This window comes from Pseudonaja textilis, chromosome 2 (assembly GCF_049901715.1).
Source record: "Pseudonaja textilis isolate UNSWEBS1 chromosome 2, rPseTex1.2, whole genome shotgun sequence".
Classification (NCBI taxonomy): Eukaryota; Metazoa; Chordata; class Lepidosauria; order Squamata; family Elapidae; genus Pseudonaja; species Pseudonaja textilis.
The window spans coordinates 152,562,091-152,589,017 of record NC_141991.1 but is presented as its reverse complement, the minus strand read 5'-3'; the positions used below and the strand labels follow the sequence as shown (position 1 = coordinate 152,589,017).

Below are 26,927 nucleotides of genomic sequence, written 5' to 3'. Positions count from 1 at the left end.
TTTTTAAAGCCTTATTCTAAGTAATGGATAATTGGAAAAGAAAACTACAATGTCATGCTGCACTTCTCAAGACAAGGTAAAGATCCAGGAATGCTGGATTTACTATTGTCTTGATCCTGACACATCCATTGCCTTTCCAGATATTACCTTTTCTACCCGATCAGATTCTGAGGGGGTTCCCAGACTAAGATAAAGTCCCAGTTTTAGCTTGATGTGGGCCCTTTGGTCCACCAAGGAGTGTGTCACACATCATTGTGTCCCCATTCTTTCTGTGGATATGGTTCTTCTATTCCTTGGAAACTGACAAACTGTGACAAAACAAGACCCAAGCATCCTAGCATTTTACACTCATCCCCTTTTCTAGCAAGAGGGACTTCAATTATTTTATTATTTATTGGTTGATTGATTTGATTTGTCAATCGCTTACAAGGTAATAGATATAAGTATAAACATGAGTAAGAATACAGGAAATAGATATGAATAAATAGGGGACAATAGGACAGGGACGGGAGGCACAATTGTGCACTTATAAATGCCCCTTATTGACCTCTTAGGAATGGGGTGAGGTCAATAGATAGTTTGAGGTTAAAGGAGTGGGGGTTAGAGGATGTAACAACAGAGTCAGGTAGTGCATTCCAGGCATTGACCACTCTGTTGCTGAAGTCGTACTTTCTGCAATCAAGTTTGGAGTGGTTTACATTGAGTTTGTATCTGTTTTGTGCTCTTGTATTGTTGCGACTGAAGCTGTAGTAATTGTTGACTGGTAAGGACATTGTAGCAGATAATTTTGTGTACTATGTTTAAGTCCAACCGTAGGCAGCATAGTTCAAGGTTGTCCAAGCCCAAAATTTCAAGCCTGGTGATATAGGGTATTCTGTTGTATTATTGGGGAACTATCACCATAATTTAAACAACATAAAATGGGTCATAAATAAACCTCAATCCACAAAGGAGCGGACTGCCCAGAGCAGCGACTAAGAGCATTGCGATCGACCAGCACAGCTGAAAGCAGTGCAACAGACCAGCTGCAGCTGAGAGCAGTGCAGCGGACCAGCTAAGCGGAGCATAGCATCCAAATCAGCATATTGTACCTGAAAACCCGAGAGTTGCCAGGCAACCAAAAGGCAAGAAAAAAGATAAGTACAAAACACTTGTGGACAGAAAGGAAAGATCCCTTTCAAGGCAGGAAGTAGAGCGTTAAGAGCAAAGCATCACCTAGAAAACAGGATGAGATTTCTAACAAAAGAAGTGCCAAGAACTTTTAGTCTAAAATTTTTAAAGTCTAAAATTTTTAAAAACTGATTTTTTTAAAAAACATTTCTAATTTTTCATTTTTTTTCAGTTTTTTTATTCTTTTTTTCAAATTTTAATCTTTTTTCAACTCTTAAATGCCAGTATAATTTTTAATTTTAAATTCTTTTTTAAGTTTTTAATTTTTTTCAGTTAAATTGAAAAAAGTTTACATTGTATTCAGAAAGTATTCAGGTCCCCTTCATCTTTGTCAATTTTGTTCTACTGCAACCTGATTCTATAGTTGTTGAAATTCAGTTTTTCTCATTAATCAGTACCCCATAACAACAAAGTAAAAACAGAATTTTAGAAATGTCTGTAAATTTATTAAACAGAAAAAAACTGAAATATCACATTGGCATAACTATTCAGACCCTTCATTCAGTACTTGTTGAAGCAATTACAGTGTCGAGTCTTTTTAGGTATGACGCGACAAGCTTTGCACACCTGGATTGAAGGATTTTCTACCATTCTTCTTTGCAAATCCTCACAAGCTCAGTCAGATTGGATGGCGACCATCGGCGGACAGCCATTTTCAGGTCGCTCCGGAGATGTTCAATAGAGCTCAAGACAGGGCTTTTGCTGGGACATTCACAGAGTTGTCCTTAAGCCATTCCTTTGTTGTTGTGGCTGTGTTGTGTGTTGTGGCTTAGAATTATTGTCATGTTGGAAAGTGAACCTTCGGCCCAGTCTGAGGTCTTGAGTGCTGTGGAACAGGTTTTCATTAAGGATATCCCTGTACTTTACTCCCATTCAGCGGATTTCCCTCAACCCTCACCAATCTTCCTGCTGCTGAAAAACAGCCACACAGCATGCTGCTGCCGCCTCCATGCTTCAGAGTAACAAAATTGACATAAGTGAAGGGGTCTGAATACTTTCTGAATGCACTGTATCTTAATTCTTTAGAAAAATTTAAATTCTTAATGATCTAAGATGAAAAATAATAAAACATGAAAAAAAAAAGTCAGGCCCTTCAAAACGGAATATAGTGATGACTTTTTCAAGACAGAGAACAAAAGTCCAAGAACTCTTGTAAACTATCATAAACTGATGTTTCACAACAGGGAAAATATTTGATTTTTAGAAATTTTAATTTTTTATCGAACAAAGCCATGGAAATAAAGACTGATACTATCATGACTTGCAAAATGTGTCATAAATTTCAGCTTATGCTCACAGAAGACCCAAAGTATGTATCAAATGTAAACTACAGGAATTACTAGAAGAAAAAGTAAAGGGTCTAGAGGCAACTCTAGCCACTCTGAAACTCAATGAACAAAGCAAGGAATCCAAAGCTGAACATGAAGACTATACCAAAATGAACAATGAATCTGAAAACAATAACAAGAGATTACAAACAGCTAGCAAAGAAAATTAAAGAATTAGGAACATAAGTGGTGTTTTCATCTATACTTCCAACAAAAGGCCAACATCCAATGAGGGAGCAAAGGATTTTAGAAATGAACCACTGGTTTAAAAATTGGTGTTGTCAAGAGAACTTCAGTTTCCTAGACAATAGTCTGCATCAGCCATGGCGGCACAGTGGTTAGAATCCAATATTGCAGGCTACTTCTCCTGACTGGCTGCTGCCAACAGTTCAGCAGTTTGATTCTCTCAGGCTCAAGGTTGACTCATCCTTCCATCCTTCGAGGTTGGTAAAATGAGGAACCAGATTGTTGGGGGCAATATGCTGACTCTGTAAACTGCTTAGACAGGGCTGTAAAGCACTATGAAGTGGTATATAAGTAAGTGTTATTGCTATTACCTACATGAAGGGCAAGGGATGGAGTTCACAAGAACTCGAAAGGATATATTTGGAAAATGACTGGCTCATCTTATCAAAAAGGCTTTAAACTAAAATTGAAGGGGCAGAGGAGCAATCTTTAAGACCTTTAAATTCCAAGCAAAAAAATAACTAGATAAGCAATTATATAAAGAAGTAGCGAGTAAAGAGAAAGAAGAGGAGGAAAAAAGGAAAAACACTGATGGAAAGGATGGAAAACCCAGATACAAAGTAGGAGATATAAGAAATATACTTAAGGACTCAAATGCTTATACAAGAATGCTCGAAGTTTAGGGAACAAACAGGGTTAACTTGATGTACTAATGCATGAAGGTAAATATGATATAGTTGCTGTTGTTGAAACACAGTGGGATGAAACTCATTAGTGGAATGTACTAATGGAAGCTTACAAATTATTCAAAAGAAACAGGAGGATTATATATAAAAGATCACTATATACCTACATTAATGCACAAAACCAAGGATATCTATATGGGTCACTATAAGAAGGAAAAAAGAATGGCATTGCTATAGACCAGTGATGGATAACCTTTTTGGTACCGTGTGCCAAAACGGAGCGTGGGTGGGAGCACGCACGTTCCTATGTGCTGGAAACCGAAAAAATACATGATCTTCCGGTTTCCAGTGTGCCTGGTCTTCTGGTTTCTGGTGCGCATGCACAGGCCAGCTGGCCGGTGTGCATGCACTAGATCCACTTGGCATTTTGGGGATCCTTGTGCCTCCCTGCCCGCCCCCCCCATCCCTGTTGGTATGGCAGGACATCCCTACCGACAACCCGGTTCCACAGCCCTGGACAGGGAAAGAAAGTTGGGTGGGGAATGCCACCTCCCTCCACTGGAAAGCTGGAGCCCCTTCCTGGCCTTGAAGGGAAGGGGTGTCAGTGTTCATAGGGTTTGGGTAGTGGAGCCAGAAGGTGGGAGAACTTTGCCCCAACTCTGCCCAGGATGAAGTGCCCCTCTCCAGCCTGCCACTGAGAACAAGCCAGCAGAAACACACACCCCCCACTTCTGCCAAGGGAGCATGACTGCTTCCCAGCCAGCGCACCTCTTCTCCTGGCATTCCTACAGTGAGCATTTGCTGGCTGAGTGGTCAACTGCTCCATGCCGGCGAGCCATGCAGACAGCTCCTCCTCCAGCATCCCACTTGGAAGAGGCAGTGCAAAAGCCAGAAGAGGGGCAGAGCTGTGGGCCAGGATGGTCAGGCCAGGATTTCCCTTTCTCTCTGCCTGAATGGGGTTGTTGCGCGGCTCCAGCCCATGGCACATCCATGCTCCAGAGCACCTGGCCATTTTGGGTGCCCCAGAAGAGCCAGCTGCCCCTTCACAGCCCCCCTTCCCATCTGCCTCGTCCCCTCCCCTCCCCTCAGTGGCCCCCCCCCGCAGCCTCTGGAGATGTGCCCCAATGGGAAGGAAGCGGTGTCGACTTGGCTGCCAACTGGGAGGAAGCTCCTCAGCACTTGGCCTGGTTTTCCTAGAGGGGCTCTGGAGAAGCCTGGCAGGGCAAAGCAGAGGGCGGGAGCTCCGAGGAGATGAAGACACCGTCAAGGGAAAGGACATCATCAAGTCCATACAAAGGAAGTGTCAAGGGAGCAAAAGAGAAAAGAGGGAGGGGAGAGGATCTTGGTCTCCCACCCTCACTTAAGCAGCTTCCAAGGCTGCCCTGCCTTTCCCACAGGGGGCACCCTCCCCATCAGCTGAAACATTTACCTCCCAGCTCCCTCCACTGACCCCCAAATGATTCCACAGTCCCGGAGACCCTCCTGGCCCCCCATCCTTTGGACTCAGCTGAGCCCTTTGTGGAGGCAGCCGGGCAGAGATGGAGGGCCAGAAGGAGCCTGGGGACCAACCATTGCGCCCTTCCAAGAGCTCCGTCCTCCCTGGATCCTCTTCCTTCCTCCCATCCAGCCTCTCTGAGAAGCTCTCCTGCTGGATCCCTTTTCTCTCCAATGGGGGCAGGGACTCTGTTGGATCCTGCTGGGGCTTCTGGGCAGCACCTGGGTCTTTTGGGAGGGTGGTTGAGGGAGCCTGGCTCAGCTATGGAAGGAGCGTGTAAGGGAGCATCACAAATGTGCTCCAGATTGTTTGTGGCAGTGAATCTAGGAGGAAAACTCTGATGAAGGGAGAGATGGGAGGGTGGGGGGAGGGTAAGGGAGGGTCCACAGATGCCCCGAAGCAAAGGCCACTGTTGAAGAAGGCAGAATTCTGATGGGTTTGAGTGCTGAATATTTGAGTATGTCAGGCTGATTCAGTTATTTGTAGCTACAAAACAATCCAAAGAGAAGGAGTGGGGGGCTTTTTCCCTCCCCATTCAAGGCAGGGGACCCAGATGGAATGCAAATTCCTCCTTCCTTGGGATCACCTGGATTTTGTCCCCAGACAGGAAATCACCCAGAAGCAACGCCTTCTCTTTATTTATTGCGGAGACTGATGTGGACACCCACCTCATGCACAACAGCCGCTGCTGCTGCCAGGGGTGAGAGGGCAGCAGAGGCATGGATGAGCAGGCCAGAGCTTCCCTTCCACCACCCTCAAACATGTTTTTTGCACGGCCCAATCCTCCAGCCCGCAGCACTGACATGCATCTGTGCTCTGGAGTGCCTGGCCTGCTCGGGTGCACAGGGCAGCATTTGCTGGTTGGGTGGACGGCTGCCTCATGCCTGAGCTGGCAGCGCTCTGGAACCCGGAAGAGCAAGGGGAGCAAGCTGCCAGCCAGGATGGCTGGGGCCGTTCAAGAAGGGAGGGAAGCCCCAGCTCTCCTGTCCTCACTCCCGCTGCACCCTCGCCTCCGGTGATAGTGACTGTTGCGGTACCGCTTCCAGGTGGGATGCTGGAGGAGTTTCTGGTGGGGAGGCAAACTACCCAAATGGAGACACCACTGAGGGACTGATCACTGGCGTGCTGAGCCGGGTGGGAGGAACCCTGGGGACAGAAGTGATTGTGCCTCCTTGGCAAAAGTGGTGGGAAGGAGGGCCAACTCTTCTGGGGAGCCCAAGCCGGCCAGGTGCTCCATAACACAAATGCATGTCAGTGCCACAGGCTGGAGGTTTGGGGCCATGGAAGAATCATGCTCGGGGGGGAGGAAGGGAAGCCATGGCCTGCCCGTCCATGCCTCTGCTGCCCCCTCGCCCCTGGCAACAACAGTGGCTGTTGGGCTGCTGCTTTCAGGAGGAATGCTAGAGGAGGAGCTTCTAGCAGGGTGGCAAGCTGCCTGAATGAAGATGCCGCTGAAGGCCTGATCGCCAGTGTGCTAAGTTGGATGGGAGAAATGCCAGGGACAGAAACAGTTGTGCCTCCTTGGCAAAAGTGGTGGGAAGGGAGACTGTGTGGGGCCGGGTGGCTCTTCTGGGGCACCCAAGCTGGCCAGGTGCTCCAGAACATAGATGTGCCATGGTCTGGAGCCACACAACAACCCCACTCAGGCAGAGAGGGAGAGAAGCCCCAGCTCGCGCATCCTGCTCCTCAGCGGGTCTTTTGGCATGTGCGCCCAATACTCTTCCCTTTGCTGGTCTTTGCACCTGCATGCGCACCAGAAACCAGACCAATTGGCCAATGCACATGCACACATTGGAAACAAGATCATCGTTCTGGAGCGTGCATGTGCACCAGGTGGCTGCTCTTCTGGTTTTTGGTGCACATGCGCATGTGAAGTCCAGCTCGCTGGTGCACTGGAACGTGGAAGAGCAACAGGTGAGGCTCTGCATGCATGGAGAAATGGCTCTGTGTGCCACTTCCGGCACACATGCCATAGGTTCACCATCATGGCTATAGACATATACTACAGGCCAACTAACCAAGCAGAAGAAGTAGATGCTAATCAATTAACAAATATATGTAGGAAACATACCACCATAGTAATGGGAGACTTTAACTATCCTGATATCAACCGTGAGACAAACTCTCCAGCAAGTGGGAAATCAAATAGATTCCTAACCAACTTAACTGACAATTTTGTCACCTAAAGGATAGAGAAGGGAACTAAAGGAAAAGCTATACTGAACCTAATTCTTACTAATAGAGAAGAATTGATACAGAGAGTTGAAGTTTTGGAACCTTGGGTAAGAGTGATCACATCATATTAGAATTCAATATAATGCAAATACAAGCAGTATTATATAACCCAACCAGAGTCTTAAACTTTAAAAGAGTTGATTTTAACAAACTCAGAGAGAGCCTTAAAAATTCCATGAATTAAAATCCTAAAGGAGAAACCAATTCAAGAAGTGTGGGAAACTCTGAAAATATGATCATAAAAGCCCAGTCCATCACAATATCACTGAAAAGATAAACAAGAAATTCAAGAAGAAACCAGCATGGTTGCACAAATATCTCTCTGATAAACTGAAAGAGAAAAGGGATAAGTACAAAAAGTGGAAACTAAGACTGATTATCAGCAGATAGCCAGAATCTGCAAAGATGAAGTCAGGAAAGCAAAGGCTCAGAATGAACAAAGACTTGCAACAAAAGTCAAAGATAATAAAAAAAATTATTTCAATATATAAACAACAAGAAAAAAGTCAGTCCACTAAACAGAGAAAATAGCAAGGAAGTGATGATAGGCAGTAGAGAGAAAGCAAAGGTGCCTAACTCATTCTTTGCATTGTTCTTCATGGAAAAAGAAACTATAGCCCAACTTACCAAAAACATAACTGTAAAAGAAAGACTAGAAGTAAAAATTAAAATAAGCAAGAAAATAGTAAGAAACACCTATCTGATCTTAATGAATATAAACCATCAGGACCTAATGGATTACATCCAGTGTTCTGAAGGAGTTGGCAGATGTTATCTCAGAACCATTGTACCATATCTTTTTTAAAAAATCCCAGAGTTCCCGGGAACTACTAGAAGATTAGAAAAGAGCTGTTGTGGTCCCAACTGCAAAACGGGGTGGGTGGGGGTGGGTGGGAAACAGACCCAAGAAGCTACACCACCAATCAGCCTAACATCAATACTTTGGACAATAATAGAAAATAATAATTAAAAAACAGATCTGTGAACATCTATAAACAAATAAAGTTATAACTAGAAGCCGGCATGGGGTTTGTTAAAAACAGATTCTGTCATGCCAATCTTATTTAATTCTTTGACAAAATGACTAAATTAGAAGATCAGTGAAATACTGTGGATTTAGTATACTTAGTATAGAGCAAGGAATTTGACAAAGTAGACCACAACCTACTTCATGTTAAACTAAAAAAAATGAGGGCTAAACAGCATCACCACTATATGGATTTGTAACTGGCTGACAAACTGTACTTAATGAGCAGTCCTTAATGGTGCTACATCTACATGGAGGGAAGTAAGTAGTGAAGTACCACAAGGTTCCATCTTAGCTGCAATATCTTCATAAATGACTTAGATGAGGAAATAGAAGGGGAAGTCATCACATTTGCAGAGGGGCACTAAGCTGGCAGGAACAGCCAACACCCAGAAGACAAGATCTTGACAGAGTTGAACAATGGACCCTATCGACAACATGAAATTTAATATGAAAAAAAGCATGTTTTTACACCTAGGCAGCAAAATCACGTGAAGTATTAGTATCGCTTTATAAATTAACAGTAAGACAACATCTGGAATAATGCATCCAGTTTTGGTCAGCACATTACAAAAAGTATCTTGAGACTTTGGAAAAAGTGCAAAGAGCAACTAAGATGGTTAAGGAGACATGAAAAACAGTTGTGGGAATAGGGTAAGGTCAGTCTTGAGAAAAGAAGGACTAGGGGTAGCAGTACTCCATTATTTGAGGGGCTGCCACAATGAAGAGGAAGAGGTAAGTCAACCTATTTTCCAAACCACTAGAAGGTAAGACAAACAACGGATGGAAACTAATCAAGGAGAGAAACAACCTGGAATTAATGAGAAACTGCCAAACAGCAAGGACAATTACCCAGTGGAACAGCCAGGGGTGGGATTCTACCAGTTCGCACCTATTCACTAGAACCAGTTGTTAACATTCTAAGCAGTTCAGAGAACTGGTTGTTAGAAGAAATTACTGGCCTAATCCTGTAAGGAAGGCAGGAAGGAAACATTCTGGTGTTGCTTACAGAAACTGCCTCTCCGTTAACCCTTATTAACGTTCTTGGCAGGACTAGACTTCCTGTCTCTGGAACATCTCTGGAGTTTTTTTCCCCACCTTTGCTGGTACTTTGCTTGTGTGGAGTGACCATTCAAAGTTACAATGGCACTGAAAAAAGTGACTTATGACCATTTTTCACACTTACGACTGTTGCAGCATCCCCACAGTCATGAGAGGCCAGGCAAGGAAATGCATGCCTCGATGTGAGTGATATTGAGTTGGCCACGCCCATCCAATAACATGACTATCAAGCCATGTCCAGCCAGTCACATGATCACCAAGCCATGCCCACCACCTAAGCCACGCCCACAGAACCGGTTGTTAAAAAATTTGAATTCCACCCCTGGGAACAGCTTGCCTTCAGAAGTTGTTAAGTGCTTCCGTGGTGGGATTCAAATAATTCAACAACCGGTTCTCTGCCCTAATGACCAGCTGGGTGGGCGTGGCTGGGTGGGCATGGCCATGGGGGAGGGGGGTGTTACAGCACTCAGCCTCCTGCAGCACTCTGCCAGCCAAAATGGGGCACGGGGGTTAATTACAAAATGTGGGCTTTGCTTTGTGACATCCAGATCCAGCGAGCTGTGTGGATCACACTTTTGTGTGATTATGAAGAAATATTCTCAAACTCAGATGTACATTAAATGTAGACTGACTTTTAACTACACAACTTTCCAGTAAACAGCAAATTTTGAAGTTCCTGATTCATTTTAAGATGAGTAACCACAGTTTGCATGTTGGAAGTTCCTAAAGGAATACTGGGAAACTCTGTATTTTAAAGAACATTTGAGGGAGGGGTGAAGAATAGCCCTTCTCTGCCTGAGGCTGTAGAGACCTGGCACCAATCAAAATACTGTTTGTGAAGCAACTGATCAACACTGACAGGTTAAGCCACTGGTATATGAAAATAACTCCACTCCCTCCTAGTACTGATGATATTACCTAGTTTGGTAATGAAACATCTGCAAGAAAATCACCAAACTCAGAGAACATCAAGGACCCCACAGTTCAAATCTGAGCTACAAATATTCTTTTCTATTGATAAACACTTTTTGGTTAGAGGGACTCAGAGCCTGTCTTATGTGAGATGGCTCCCAGTAGATTTCATTCGAAATTTTGGTATGATTTCTGTAAATAAGGAATGTAGAATTATAATGGCTGAGTATTTGATCCTTCATACATCAAAAAAATACAAAGCCTAGGGATAAACAAATAAAAAACAGATTCAAAAAAAGAAAAAGTTCAGGAAAGAAAAAGAGTGAAACTGTAAGAATGAGGAAAAGAAGGAAAACTGAAAAAGAATGATGTCCAACTTTCTTTGGTACAGATGTAAGTAAAAAATATACCAAACTCTTACTATAAGATTAACATTTGTCTACATTACTTCCATAATCCCATCTCTAGTCATCAAAGCCCAGATCAACTTTTTATTTCAGTTTCTCACAAAAACTCCAGTAATGGTTCATATTTTTTTAATCACTATTTGTTAAGGAAACCACAACTGATTTATTTAATTGCACCAAACTCTAAATAAAACAGGAATAGAAAATCCTAAACTCTAGTGTAGACCAGTGGTGAGATTCAACTTTTTTTTAATCACCGGTTCTGTGGGCATAGCTTGATGGGTGCGACTTGCACAGGCACCAAACACACACTTCGCACTTGCACAGAGAGTTTGATACTGACCTTCTCCTGCAATCCTGCACTCTCACTGTGTGTTCAACAGCTGATGCTAGGCAATCTGTTGTGCCGCGCAAAGCAGCTGAGCATAAAAACCAGAAAATGTTAGTATAGAGCCGGGGTGGGTGGATGGGCCCAACAGCTGATTGTTGGAGTAAATCGGTTTGCTCACAGATGTTCCTCGGAGCTACAGTTCAGCTGAACTGGGCTGAACCAGTATAATACCACCCCATGCTTCTCAACTTTGGATACTTTAAGGTGCATGGACTTCAATTCCCAGAATTCCCAAGGCAGCATGAAATTTGCTCATCTTAAACTTGCCAAGACTGTTTCTTACTTATAGTATAAGCAATTATAATGCAAAATCCTCACTTCCACCCCATTCCAGAGCAACCACCATTCCCTCACTAACATGCTTTCCAGCTCCGTTCTCCTGTGGTGCAGGGCAACAAAAGAAGACCATGTGACTACCAGTTTAAAAAAGGTTCAATCAGATCTTCCAACCACTGATGGGATTCAAATAATTTAACAACCGGTTCTCTGCCCTAATGAGTTCTTCCAACAACCCGTTTGCCAAACTGCTCAGAATGTTAACAACCAGTTCTCCCAAAGTAGTGTGAACTGGCTGAATCTCACCACTGCTTCCAACTAAGTAAGGCATGATATGCAAAACATTGGCTCAAGAAAGAACAGAGGCATGTTTTCAAATGGGCTAGACTGAAATCAAGTACATCCCTCCCCTTCCCCCTGGATAATAGCATTAACAACAGCACTTAGACTATGCTTCACAGTACTTTATAACCCTTGCTAAGTGGTTTACAGTGTCAGCCTATTTCCCCCAACAATTTGGGTCCTCATTTTATGACCTCCGGAGGGTGGAAGGCTGAGTCAACCTTAAGCCATTGAGAATTGAACTGCTGAATTGCTAGCAGCCGGCAGTCAGCAGAAGTAGTCTACAGTACTGCATTCTAACCACTGCACCACTATGACTCTTATACTGCTTAATCTCATAAAGTGTTTGGTTTAGAATTCTTTACAATTCTGCAGTAGACAGGGCCATTTACGGACTGTGTACTACTGCCTGCATGCTCTTCAAGCTTGCAAAGGCTTCAGGGGCATAGTTCTTCAATGAAGCTATAATTTTTACTGTCATCCTGAAAGGTATTCTAGATTGCTTGGGCAGCCTGGCCATGACATTGTTGTTAATTAGTGCAGAATAAACTGCTGGTCAGGACAACAGGCATTGGAAGAAGATAGGAAAGAAAGGGTGAGAATGAGCAGAACCACATTAAAGACATTAAAAGACATATTAAAGACACACATTAAAGTGCAAAGTTTTTTAGGCAAGAGAAAACAAATGAACAGGGATAGAATTGATGGTACCTAGCTCAACAGCAATAACTGCAAGAGGAATTTAGGAGTCCCAGTAGACAAACACTTTAATATCAGCCAGCAGTGTGCTGCAGCTACTCAAAAATCCAATGCTATCCTAAGCTGCATTAATAGAAGGAGAGAATCAAGATCACATGAAGTGTTAGTACTGCTTTATAATGTCTTGGTAAGGCCACACTTGGAATATTGCATCCAGTTTTGGTCGCCACAATATAAAAATATGCTGAGAGTCTAGAAAGAGTGCAGAGAAGAGCAACTAAGATGAGGCAGAGGCTAAAGCAGATGAGGAACAGGATTGCAGGAATTGGATATGTTTAGTCTAGTAAAAATAAGGACTGGGGGTGACATGATAGCAGAGTTTCAATATTTGAGGAGCTGCCACAAGGAAAAGGAGGTTAACTTATTTTCCAAAGCACCAGAAGATAGGACAAAAAGTAATGGATCTAATAGAGGAGAGAAGCAACCTAGAACTAAGGAGAACTTTCCTGACAGAACAATCAATCAACAGCTTGCCTTCAGAAATTGTGGCTGCTCCATCACTGGAGGTTTTTAAGAACAGACTGGACAGCCATTTATCTGAAATGATATAGGGCAGTGGTGGGATTCAACTAATTTAACAACTGGTTGATCAGGGTCAGGTTGGTGGTTGTGGGAGGCGTGTCCCATCACTGTCGTACGGGATGAGCTTCCCGCAACAGCCAACCTGACCCTGGGCAAACTGGTTGTTAAATTACACCCCCCCATCAAAGTGGATTCTGGGTGCTGTGCTGTGCTGCAATGGAGAAACAGACACCAGAGTGGCCAATATAAGGGAAGGAGGAAGAGCAGGGAGAAGAAAGAGGGAAAGTGACTTCCTCCTTCCCTCATGCCGGCAGCTCCATTGTCTGTTTCTCCATTGCAGTGCAGTGCAGTACCCAGGATCTACTTTGGTAAGGGTGGGGGGGAGTTAACAACTGCTTCATTTGAACCTGTGTGAACCAGCTGAATTCCAACACTCATGTAGGGTCTCCTACTTGTGCAGGGATCGGATTACAAGACCTCCAAGATCCCTTCTGACCCTATTATTCTGCTAAAGACAATGGAAAGAGAGAAACAAGGGAACATTAGAGATGACATGAGGATTTTAGAGGATTTAATAGACTGAATCAAATATAATTCATGTATCTGCTTATGTAAGATATAAAACTAATACATTCTTGGAGAGATATGACTAACATTAATAACAACAATAATACATTGGTTTTCAATGAAATCTTCAGAATGGACTAAAAATAATGTAGTTGGAAAAAAAACTAGTAGTAGTTATCAGAGTATAAATTAGTAAATAGATAAGTTCACAGAAACAGAATGTACAGTCAAATATTGCCAACCCCACACCTACCAGGGGAAATAAAAACATTTTGCCTAGCTCCAAAAGATTTTGAGGATTTGCTCCTGGTGAGGACATTTCAAAAGAGAGGTGGCACAATTAAAAAGCTTTTCAAGTAATGACTTATTTAATCCAATTTAATTTCTCTAAACATGACAACAAAGATGAAAGCAGGCTTAGTATGGAAAACACAATCCATAAGGCAGCAAAATTCAGCCATTCAGGTTGTAAAATAAGAATCAGTGCTATCGATTGGACTTGGAAATGGGTAGAAAATCAGGAAAGCATTTCTGAATCTTGACTAATCCCAAAGCTGTATTGTGGACTAAGTTTGGTTTCTTAGCATCTTCAAAGATAATTACATGTGCACTCTAAAGTTACCCAAAATTGCATGTGCTCTACAGTTACACATTTACAAGAATAACAGCCATAGACTAATGACATAGTAAATTCAAGAGCTGCTGACAAAGGACAAGAGGAAATTGAACATTTTAGCTCAGGGTAGGTGCTCTATGTGCAAACAGCAGGATGAGAGAATTCTTCAAGAGACAGAACACAGTGCTGGCCTTTTCCCCCTATATGGAAGTAATTTTCTCCAAAAATAAACAGTTTTGTAGGCTGTTACATGAGAACTTCCTCTTACCCACAGAGAGATCTTCACAATGATGAGGGAAGAGTAGAAACTAAAACACCAAACTAATGGGATAGCAAGAATCAAGAATTTTGGCAGCCAGGATTTTCCTGAAGCAGGAAGTGGTGAGGAGAACAAAGGGTTTGCAGTTGGAATATAACTGAGGCAGCAACAACCAATTTAGGAAAGTGGAAACTAATGTCCTTTCCACAGGTCAGTAGGATAGAGAACATGATGGCAAATTGCAGGCTTATTGGATCCTTGCAACGATTGAGGATATATAGTAGGTCAATCAGAACCTTCAGGAATCACTTTGCTGTCCAAGGTGAAAATATGCTCTGTCCTTGTAAGTCAAATTACCAGATACCCAAAAGAAGCTACATTACTTTGGCTTCTGAAAATCTGAGGGGGTTCTTTGAGAGCTTGAACCTACTATTCTTTCATGACCTCACAAATCAATTGTTTAAGTCTTTGCCTCAGGATATCCAACATCTATCACTTTTTTTCAGAATATTCCATTCCACTTGGCCCATCCTGAGGTCAAAGTGCTGAGGAAGGTTCTTCCTGATAAGTTTTCAGAAGGAGCTACAGTAAGTTTAATGTGATTTTAGAACTTATTCATACACATAGTTGTTTTTTAAAATGTTATTTTGTACTTTGTGTGCTGCCCAGGTAGGGGCAGCATGTACAGTAATTGGAAAACAAATACATTCACTTTCTCCCTCTCCCATTTCCAAGAGTCTGGGACATTCTCTACTCAGTAAGCAAACTCTGAAGGTCTTCGCATTACCTGTTTTTTAAATCTCTCCCCATAATGCCTGATGTTATACTTCTGCAAACCTGCTTCCTATCCAGATGATTGCACATGGTTGCACATGGGTCATCTGTGCTTTAATCAAGTTGACTATCACTTTGGCAACATGTAAGCTCAATGTTCATATACCCCTTGTGTCTTTTTGCCCTGGAATTAACTCTAGGGGAGAGGAGGGATTTTTGAATCAGTAAGGAAAACAAATGGGAATTTGTTTATTCCAATAATTTAATTCTAACAAGATTTGGTGTCCAAGGAAGAATGGCTAGGTTAGGCACTGCAAGGAAGTTCACAGGTAATAAGTATCTGTGCTTGTAGGATACACATAATGCATATATGACTTCCTCAGCATGATCGTATAATTGCTGCCCAAAGAATGATATTCTTGAGCAATAGTTCTAAAGGAGAATCCAAACTAGATAAGAAGAAACATCAGTTCAAATAGCTTCATGGGATAAATATAAAGAAATAAAGCAGTAAGTGTCCTCATACACCTTCAAATGAAAACTGATTTTTACCACTCTATTATCCACCTTAATGTCTCCAGAATACAGGTAGTCCTTGTTTAGCAACCACAGTTGGGACCAGCAATTTAGTCAATAGGCAAAGCAGTTGTCAAGTAAAATGTGACAGTGCTCATGATTTTATTTCAGCTTTCCTTTGTTTTACAAACCTGCAAAGATCATAATTGCAAGACTTGGTTGCAAAGTTACTTTTTGTCACCATTGTAACTGCAAATGGTCACTAAATAATGAGGCAGTCACTAAACAAGGACTACCTGTATTGAATCATGAAACTGTTTCTCCCATTCTACCTCTCAGAAACTCACAGGATGTTAACAGGATCATCTCCATATTCAATCCCATTCAAAAAGCATCTTCCGGGGAGAGGGGAGGAGCTGGCGCCGTGACGATACGGCTTGCAATCGAGCTCTACGACTGCAGCCGATATCTTCGCTCCTGGCCGGTCCAAACGGACCTAAACCATTCCGTAGGGACAGCTATCATGAAGGGTATACCCTGTGGATCCCAGGGACACCGCAAAGTCCCTGGAGGACCCAGGTGAAGTCCCTTTTGCTGGCAGCGGAGAGGCAGCCCCCAAGCTGCTGAAGTCGGGGCAGCTCCGGAAAGGAAGAGGCTGAAAGAGAAAATGTGTCGGCTGGGTGAGAAACTTTTTTTTTTCAATTTTCTGAGGCTTGAAAGGACACTTTGATTGCTATAGAAGAAATCTGTGTGATTTTTGACAAAAACTGATCAAGCGGCGTTTTTTTAAGGGAGACGTCAAAGCGAGGCTTTATTTTTATTTTTTTTCCTATCAGACTTCATTGTTACTTACTAGATAACCAGACTGTTCTTTTATATATATATATATTTTCTATTCTCCCTTTGGATTTTTTAATTTTTTTTTTCCTTAGGCTAGAGGCTCCCTTTGGTTATTTCTTTCTTTGTATATATATATGTATATACTTTTTGTGTTTTTACTTCAATTATGCTGTTCTGAGAGGAGGAGAAAAAGTGAGAACTAAGAAACTTTGTAACACTGCCAACTAGAGGCTTGAAAATATTCTACTTGAAGTGGAGAGAGATGTGAAAGACTCCTTCTCAAGAACATTTCTTGATAAGATAGAGGGAAGAGCGCAGTAGAATATTATTACAGGTGCTCTTCTGGATTTCTATCAACAATTAAATATCTATGGCTTGGCTTTGAAGCTTGTGGGAAAGGGAAGAGAGTCATAACAAGAGCCTTGGACAACTAAACAAAGTGCAGTGTGTTGTTTTTCTTTTCTCTTTCTAATCTTTTTTTAGTTTCGCTACCCCCCACCCCCCATCAGCATTATTGTAAATTTTTATTCTAGTAAGGTCTCTATTTTTACTTTTTATTTTCAAGGGGAAGCCTTAGAATTTTTCATTTTTATTTTATTTTGATTTTTTTCCTTTCTTCATTGGGATTTTTCCTTTTTCTATTTATGCTTTTGGGTTATTTTGGTCTTCTTTTTTCTTTTTTGTTTCCAATTGAGATTTTTTGGCTGGATTAAGGTGTGAAGAATCTGAAGAAATCTTTTTTTTCTTTTTTGCTTTGGCCTTGTTTATTGGGTCTTCTTTTTTTTATTATTTTTATTTTTTATTGTGGACTATTTTATAATTGGACTAGGGTCAGGAAGAACCTGAAGAATTTTTTCTCTTTTCTTTTTTCTTTTCTCTCCTATATTATTGGGCTTTTTACTATTGGACTTTCCCATTCTGGATTATAATTGGCTACTTTCCTAATTGGATTAAAATTTGAAAGAACTTGAAGATTTTGAACCATTTAAAATGAGTAGGAAACTTATACCTCCGGGTGCCTCTGTGTCTACTTCCGCCTCCCCACCATGTGGAGGACAACGTTCAATTCAGGCAATGTTAAAGCAAGATAAAGAACAAGAAAAAGTAACCTTACAGATGATTATGCAAGGAATCCAAGACCTTAAGATAAAAACAGACACCATTGAACAAAGAACAGGGAGGACTGAGGAAAAAGTGGAAAATATTCAACAGATGATGGTGAAGTATGATGAGAGACTCCAAAAAGTTGAAGAAGAGGGTAAATGAAGAGAGAAGAAGATTGGAAATATTGATAGCAGACTAACAGTGGTTGAACAAGAAAAAAGTGGGATGCTGAAGTGGGAGATGGAGAGGTCAGAATTTTATCTTAGATTTCAAAATATAGAGAAAGAAAAAGGGCAAAATTTGGCTGCGATAATGATAGAAATCTTGGCAGACGCTTTGGAAATGACAGAGGAAAAGATGATGGATGGAGTAGATGAGATATACTGAGTTTTTACAAGATATGCGATGAGAAATAATTTACCCAGAGAAGTCCATATTAGATTTACTAAAAAATCCATCAAGACACAAATTTTACAAGCGGCAAGACGTTGAAATACAAAGGCAAAGAAATCTTGGTCTTAAAACAAATACCCAGAAGAGTGAGAGAGATGAGAAGAGAATATTGATTTCTGACCAAAATGCTATTGAAAAAGGAGGTGAATTACAGATGGCTAATTCCAGAAGGATTGATGTTTACATGGCAAGAACAGAGACACAGAATTGATTCAATTGAGAAAGCAGAACTTTTTTACGCAGAATTTTTTGGAAAGAGAGAAGAAGAGGCAGAAAAAGAGATTTCATTAATTGAATTCCAAGAGGAACAAATGGAGATTGAAAAAGAAGAAGGCGCAGTAGGTGGACAGGTGGATATTAAAGATCAACGTGAACCAAGATCTACGAGAGCGGTCAAACCTAAATATAAAATATAACCATGGAAGAGAAAAAACTGATCACAATGAATATAAATGGACTGAATTCAGCTGCTAAAAGAAGGAAGATCTTTCATAAATTAGGGAAATTAAAATTTGACATAATTTGTTTACAAGAAGTACACATTAAAAAGCAACATGAACAATTGTTAGCACAACCAAAATTAGGGAAATTATTTACTTCTTTGACTCAATGTAAGAAAAGAGGAGTGGTTTTATATATTAAAGAGGCCACCCCAGCAAAATTTATCTACGCCGATGAAGATGGGAGTTTATTAATGGTGGAAATAATGGATAATAATATAAAGATACTTTTGACTGCAATTTACGCTCCGAATGATAAATAAGAAGAATTTTATAAAAAATTACATATGAAAATGACTGGACTGGACTATGCTAATATAATTATGATGGGAGATTTTAATGGAATTGTGGACAACAAACTGGACTATATAGCAACAACAGCAAAGCACAATAGAAAGATTCTTCCTAAATCCTTTCTTAAAATGACAGATGAACTAATTTTAAAAGATTTATGGAGAGAAAGAAATGCTAAAATTAAACAATATACTTTCTATTCAAATAGACATTTATCATGGTCCAGATTAGATATGATTTGGATTTCAACAGAATTAATATCTAGCGTCCAAGAAATAAACATTGAAACAAGTACTTGGGCAGACCATAATCCATTGACAATTAAATGGAAGGGACAAAAAAAAAAGATTGAGATGGACGTTAAATAATACTATTTTAAAGGAGAAGGATTTTATACAATGGATGGAGAAAGAACTGGCCTTTTTCTTTAAAGAAAATAGAAAAGAAGATACTTCAATACAGAATGTTTGGGATACAATGAAGGCATATGCTAGAGGCTTGATAATAGACTACAGAAGAAAAAAGAACATTAGGAAAAGGCAAGCTACTAAAGCCTTGGAGGATGAGTATAAAAGACTTGAAAAAGAATTACAGAAAATGCCACAGAAAAAAGATATCAAACTGAAACTGGACATAACTAAACATAAAATGGACTTAATAGAGAAAGAAGAACTGGCACAGAAAATCAGGAATGCTAAACAGAATTATTCTGAAGATGCAAATAAGCCAGGTAGATGGCTAGCATATAAGCTGAGAAAGGAGAAAGAGTCGAGGAAAATATCGCAGCTAATAGATGAGCAAGGTCAAGTTTGTTATGGCAACAAAGAGAAAAAAGAAATTATTTGAGATTTCTATGGACAACTATACAAGAAAGAGAATATTGATGAGGAGAAAGTTAAACAGTACTTGCAGAATGCAAATTTACCTAAGATATCCAAAGAGACTGAAGAAATGTTAGAAAGTAATATAACAATGATGGAATTAAGTCAAGCACTTAAGAAACAAAATAATGGGAAAGCACCAGGTCCAGATGGGTTCCCTGCAGAATTCTATAAAATATTACAAGAATCACTGAGCATTCCACTGTTAGAAGTTATGAATGAAGCTATGTCAAAGAAGATGATACCTAAAACATGGTCAGAGGCCTATATTACACTTATTCCAAAAGAGGAGGCTGATCCACTGCAAATCAAAAATTATAGACCGATTTCTCTATTAAATGCAGACTATAAAATCTTTGCTTCGATATTAGCAGAAAGGCTTAAAAACTATTTGAATAATTTTATCCATCCAGACCAAAATGGATTTTTGCCAAAGAGGCAAATTAGAGACAATGTGAGAGTAATTCTGGACACTTTGGAATATTATGAGGCGCATCCTGAAAAGCAAATGGCTCTGATATTCTTAGACGCCCAAAAGGCATTTGATAATGTGAATTGGAGATTTCTGTTACTCTTATTGGAACAGATGGGTTTTGCTAGAAGATTTATTCAAGCAATAGAAGCAATTTACCATGAACAAACAGCAAAGGTAATGATGGAGGGAGAATTTACAGACTCTATTAACATAAGAAAAGGCACAAGACCGGGATGTCCCCTTTCTCCTTTGCTATTTGTATTGACTCTGGAAGTGTTGAATAGAAACATTAGAGAAGATAAAACTATAAAAGGAATGAAAATTAAAAAGGAAGAATTTAAATTACAAGGCTTCGCGGATGACTTAGTCTTTATTTTGGAAGACCCTGTAGAAACGGCTTCGAAGCTATTGGAAAAGATAGAGACATATGGTGAAGTGGCCGGTTTGAAAATAAATAAAGATAAAACAAAGATTTTGTCAAAGAATATGCTACTAAGACAAAGAGAAGAATTGGCAGATTTGTTGAAAATTCAAGTTACGAATAAGGTTAAGTATTTGGGGATATATCTGACATCAAGATGTAGTACATTAAAAGAGAATAATTATACTAAACTTAAACAACAGATAGCCTTAGATTTGAAGAAATGGGAAAATCTACAACTGTCATTAATAGGGAGGATTTCAACAATCAAGATGAATATTTTACCCAGAATCTTATTTTTGTTTCAAACAGTACCAATTAGGCTCGGGAAAGACTATTTTGAGGATTTAAATAAAATTGTGTTGAAGTATATATGGCAAGGCAAGAAAGCGAGGATAAAGCTAAAACTTTTGCAAGATGCTAGAATTAGAGGAGGTTTTGGCCTGCCTAATTGGGAGTTGTACTACCAAGCTGCAAACTTGATGTGGGTTAAGGAATGGATAACATTAAGGAAGACTAGATTGTTGACATTAGGTCATGATCTGTTGTTGTGTTGGCATGCTTTTTTATGGTATAAGGGAACTAAGACACAGGGCTATTTTCGAAGACATTATATACGGGAGTCTTTGTGGTTAAATTGGGAGAAGATAAAAAAACAATCTTAGTTGAAAATTCTGGTTTGGTTATCAACGATAGAAGCATTTTCTTATCCTATAATTTATAAGAAGGAACAAACAGTTAGATATGGGGAATTATTAGATGAAAAGGGTGAACTTAAATTGATACAAAATCTAGAGGAACAAGGTATAAAGATGAATTGGTTTTCATATGTGCAAATACACTCAAGGTATGATGAGGATTCCAAAACAGAGGGATTTTATGATAAACAGACTGATTTAGATAAGATCTTGATGGGTACTGATGAAAAGGTGATTAAAAAATTATATGCTTATTTATTGGAAATTAAGCTAGAGGAAGAGCAAGTTAAAGAAACTATGATTGCTTGGGGGAGGAATTTTGGATATGGGATTGATCTAGAGAAATGGCAGAAATTATGGTCGCAAAATTATAAAATGACAATGTCTACAGCTTATAAAGAAAACTTGTATAAGATGTTTTACAGGTGGCATTTTCCCTCAACAAGGATAGCAAGAATGTTTAAGAATAAATCTGAAAAATGTTGGAAATGTCATCAGATACCTGGCTCATATTACCATATGTGATGGACTTGTGAGGATGCTAGAAAATACTGGACTAAAATCCGCATGTGGTTGGAAAAAATGACAAAGAAACACATAGATTTGAAACCAGAGCTTTTTTTATTGGGAATCCTACCAGATGTATACAGTAAAGATTTGAAATATCTGATTGTAAATGTATTAACTGCGGCTAGAATTGTATTTGTTAAAAATTGGAAAAATGAGAAAATTCCATTGCAGGAAGAAATTATTAAGAAAATATTGGAATGTGCTGAGATGAGTAGATTGACATTTGAAATTAGAGAGCAAGAAGATAAACAATTTTATAAAATTTGGGACCTTTTCTATCAATGGTTAGATGATGAAATACGACAATAGAATACCTAGAATTTTAGATAATAAGGAATATCCTTGTTTTTTCTTTTTCTTTTGCTATTACTATATTTATAAAGTGTTTTTTTTTAGGATAGAATTGGCATGATTATATGATTTGTTATAGAATAAATTACTTAAATTATAGTTATCTCATAAAGTATGAATGAATAAAAGTATAGTCAAACGATTTTTTTAACAATGATATGAGGATATATAAGTGAGGATTGATAATAAGAGTTATTATGTAACATAACCGTAATTGAGACTACGAAATGGATGCACAAAACTGATGAACCAACCGACACACTGTTTGTATATAAGTATGGAAGAGAGCTGATGCTTTTATGTTTTGTTTGTTTTTGTCTGTTTGTTAAAAAAACCAATAAAACTGTTTTCAAAAAAAGAAAAGCATCTTCCCACTGGCTTGCAGGAAATTATCTTTCCCAGCTTTCCTTACAGTTAGCCCTTGTTCTGTCTGCAATTTCATCTAGTCCCTTTTAGATTGGATTCTTGGATAATCATGGCCATGAATTCTTGATTTTGAAGCCATTAATTCCCCAGTGCTTCTCTCTTCCTGTTCTGAGGCTGTTTTCAAATGTTTGTTTCTGCTTTCATTTGTCTGATTAGAGAGCAATGAATATTAATTCATTCTCAGTAAATGATTATTGAGAAGCTATGACACAGTTGCCTGATACTCCAACCAGAGCATGATATAATTCTGCATTCCCTCAGAAACTGCCCTTGGAAGAAGTCAGTCTTTGCCTTAAAGCCCCCCTTTTATCAATTTAAAGAGACCATGTTCTGAACTTCAGATGTTGAATCACACTGTGTTCCAGCTCCATCACTGAATGGCCAAATCTTGTGTTGTGCAACAGTCCTAAACCTGTCACAATGAAATGAGATTTAATAAGCCAGGTCGTATTCCCTGAGCTAGCCATCTCTGAATAACTCTCTTAGAGTATTACTATAACATTACAGCTCCTTCATGGATCCTGCCTTGCCATGGCGAAGGGTCTTGTGTAGCGCAATGAAGCTATGAGCTATGCCATGCAGGGCCACCCAACATGTCATAGCAGAGAGCTCTGACAAAATTTGATCCACTGGAGAAAGAAATGGCAACCTACTCCAGTATCTTAGCCATGAAAACCCCATGGACAGTACCAAAAGGCAAAAAGATATGACACTGGAAGATGAGCTCCTCAGGATGGAAGATGTCCAATATGCTACTGGGGAAGAGCAGAGGGCTAGTACTAGTAGTGTCAGAAAGAATGAAGCGACCAGGTCAAAGCCAAAAGGATGCTCAGCTGTGGATGTATCTGGTGGTGAAAGGAAAGTCCAATGCTGTAAAGAACTATACTCCATAGGAACCTGGAATGTAAGATCCATGAATCAAGGGAAGTTGGATGTGGTCAAACAAGAGATGACAAGAGTGAACATTGACATCTTAGGAATCAGCAAACTAAAATGGTTAGGAATGGGTGAGTTTAATTCAGATGACCATCAGGTATACTACTACGGGCAAGAATCCCTCTGAAGGAGTAGCCTTCATAGTCAATAAAAGAGTAGGAAAAGCAGTACTGGGATAAAATTCCGAAAATGACAGAAGATCTCAGTTCAAATCCAAGGCAAACCATTCAACACCACAATAGTCCAAGTCTATGCCCCAACCACTGGTGCTGAAGATGAAGAAGTTGACCAGTTCTATGAAGCCCTACAATATCTTCTACCAAAAATGATGTCTTTATCATCATGGGGGATTGGAATGCTAAAGTAGGAAGCCAAAAGATAACTGGAATAACAGGCAAATTTGACCTTGGAGTACAAAATGAAACAGGGCACAGGCTGATAGAATTTTTTCAAGAGAATATGATGGTCATAGCAAACACTCTTTTCCAACAACCCAAGAGGTGGCTCTACACATGGACATCACCAGATGGTCAACACAGAAATCAGATTGACTATGTGCTCTTCAGCCAAAGATGGAGAAAGTCAGTACAGTCAATAAAAACAAGACCAGGAGCTGACTGGGGCTCAGATCATGAGCTTCTCATTGCAAAATTTAGGCTTAAATTGAAGAAAGTAGAGAAAAGCACTAGGCCACTCAGGTACGAATTAATCATATTCCTGATGAATATACAGATCTGATAGAGTGCCTGAAGAACTATGGATGGAGGTTCGCAACATTGCATAAGAGGTAGCAACTAAAACCATCCCAAAGAAAAAGAAATGCAAGAAAGCAAAATGGCTGTCTGAGGAAGCTTTACATATAGCTGAGGAAAGAAGGAAAGCGAAAGGCAAGGGAAAAAAGAGAAAGATACACCCAACTGAATGCAGAATTCCAGAGAATAACTAGAAAAGATAAGAATGCCTTCTTAAATGAACAGTGCAAAGAAATAGAAGAAAATAATAGGGAGGACCAGAGATCTCTTCAAGAAAATTGGAGATATGAAGTGAAGGTTTCATGCAAAGATGGGTATGATAAAGGACCAAATGGCAGGGACCTAACAGGCAGAAGAGATTAAGAAGTGGTGGCAAAATTACATAGAAGAACGAGCTTAATGTCCCTGATAATCATGATGGGGTGGGTCATTGACCCTGAGCCAGACATCCTAGAATGTGAAGTGAAATGGGCTTTAGGAAAACTGAGCAACAACAAAGCTAGTGGAGGTGACAGTATTCCAGCTGAGCTATTCAAAATCTTAAAAGACAATGCAGTAAAAGTGCTACACTCAATATGCCAGCAAATTTGGAAACTCAACAGTGGCCACAGGAGTAGAAAAGGTCAGTTTACATTCCAATTCCAAAGAAGGGCAATGACAAAGAATATACCATACCGCACCATTGCACTCATTTCACATGCTAGCAAAGTTATGCTCAAGATCCTACAAGCTAGGCTCCAGCAGTATGTGGACTGAGAACTTACAGAAGTACAGGTAGGATTTTGAAGAGGCAGAGGAACTAGAGATCAAATTGCCAACATACAGTAGATCACAGAGAAAGCTGGAATTCCAGAAAAACATCTACTTCTTGACTATACTAAAGCCTTTGATTGTGTGGATCACAACAAATTGTGGCAAGTTCTTAAAGAGATGGGAGTATCAGAGCATCTTATTTGTCTCTTGAGAAACCTATATGATGGTCAAGAAGCAATAGTGAGAACTGGACATGGAACCACTGATTGGTTTAAAATTGGGAAAGGAGTCTGGCAAGACTGTATACTGTTGCCCTGTCTTTTTAACTTGTATGCAGGGCACATCATGAGAAAGGTAGGGGTAGATGAATCAAAAGTTGGAATAAGATTGTCGGGAGAAATATCAACAACCTCAGATATGCAGATGATACTACTCTAATGGCAGAAAGTGAAGAGGAGCTCTTGATGCAGGTGAAGAAGAAGAGTGCAAAGGTTGGGGACTGCAGCCAAGAAATTAAAAGATGCTTGCTCCTGGGGAGGAAAGCTATATCAAATCTAGACAGCATACTAAAAAGCAAAGACATCACCCTGCCAACAAAAGTGTGTATGGTTTTCCCAGTTGCAAGGTATGGCTGTGAAAGTTGGACCATAAGGAAGTCTGAGCGTCAAAGAATTGAGGCCTTTGAACTATGGTGCTGGAGAAGACTCCTGGGAGTCCCTTGGACTGCAAGGTGATCAAACTGGTCAGTCCTAAAGGAGATCAACCCTGACTGCTCTTGAGAAGGCCAGATCCTGAAGATGAAACTCAAATACTTTGGCCATCTAATGAGAAGGAAGGACTCACTGGAGAAGAGCCTAATGCTGGGAACGATTAAGGGCAAAAGAAGAAGGGGACGGCAGAGAATGAGATGGCTGGATGGAGTCACTGAAACAGTCGGTGTGAGCTTAAATGGACTCTGGAGGATGGTAGAGGAGAGGAAGGCCTGGAGGAAAGTTGTCCATAGGGTCACAATGGGTTGGACATACCTTCACAACAAACAACAACAAATAACATGGCAGAGAAGGAAATTGTTACCCATCATTTTGTGATCCCTGAAGCAGAAGTATGATTGCTCTCCAACATAAGAATAAGAACTGGGTTTTTAAAAGCACAGCTCCAATTGGCAGCTGGCAATATTTTGCAGGTTTCTTCAAATTCAGGCCTGGGCATGTATTCTATTATACTAATAAAAAAGAAACAATCTTTGAAGACCCCAAAATCAACCCTAATAATTGCCTGAGCAAGAAGGTTTTTCTCACCTGGATCAGACCTACATGCCTATCACTGTTGCCTGGAGAGAGAAGGCTGAATTCACATGCTGGTTTGTCTTTTGTTTTTTCTTCTTTTCTATCCAACAGTCCAACTATGACCCTGCAAAACAAAATTTAAGAGGGCAATGTGATATTCCATTTTCCCACCAAATTTCCATTTTATTGTGCAAAAGGAGATATATACACACATATATACACACACACACATACAGGAATACATGAATTTACCTTAGAATATTCAGATTCAAATCACTAGCAAGCTGTTAGTCATTCAACAAATGCTGCCATGTACAAAATAGTGGGCAGAACAAGAAAATTCCATTCTGAATCACCCCAATTTATTTTATTTATTTATTTATTTATTTGATTTGTCAATCGCTTACAAAATAATAGGTATAAGTATAAACATGAGTAATAATACAGAAAATAGATACAATTAAATGGGACAATAGGACAGGGACGGGAGGCATGATGGTGCACTTATGCACGCCCCTTACAGACCTCTTAGGAATGGGGTGAGGTCAATAGTGGATAGTTTGAGGTTAAAGGAGTGGGGGTTAGAGGATGTAACAACAGAGTCAGGGAGTGCATTCCAGGCATTGACCACTCTGTTGCTGAAGTCGTACTTTCTGC

The 26,927-nt window shown here is 40.2% G+C and overlaps 1 protein-coding gene across 3 annotated transcripts in view; it reads right to left on the bottom strand.

Annotated features, from left to right (window-relative positions):
* KANK2 (KN motif and ankyrin repeat domains 2) overlaps positions 1–26,927 on the bottom strand; it is a 107,806-nt gene that overhangs the window by 38,554 nt on the left and 42,325 nt on the right. For all 3 annotated transcript variants that reach the window (XM_026716806.2, XM_087925998.1, XM_087925997.1), the window contains exon 2: positions 26,283–26,394. The gene's annotated coding sequence lies outside the window, so the exon portion shown is untranslated. The remainder of the gene's footprint in view (positions 1–26,282; positions 26,395–26,927) is intronic.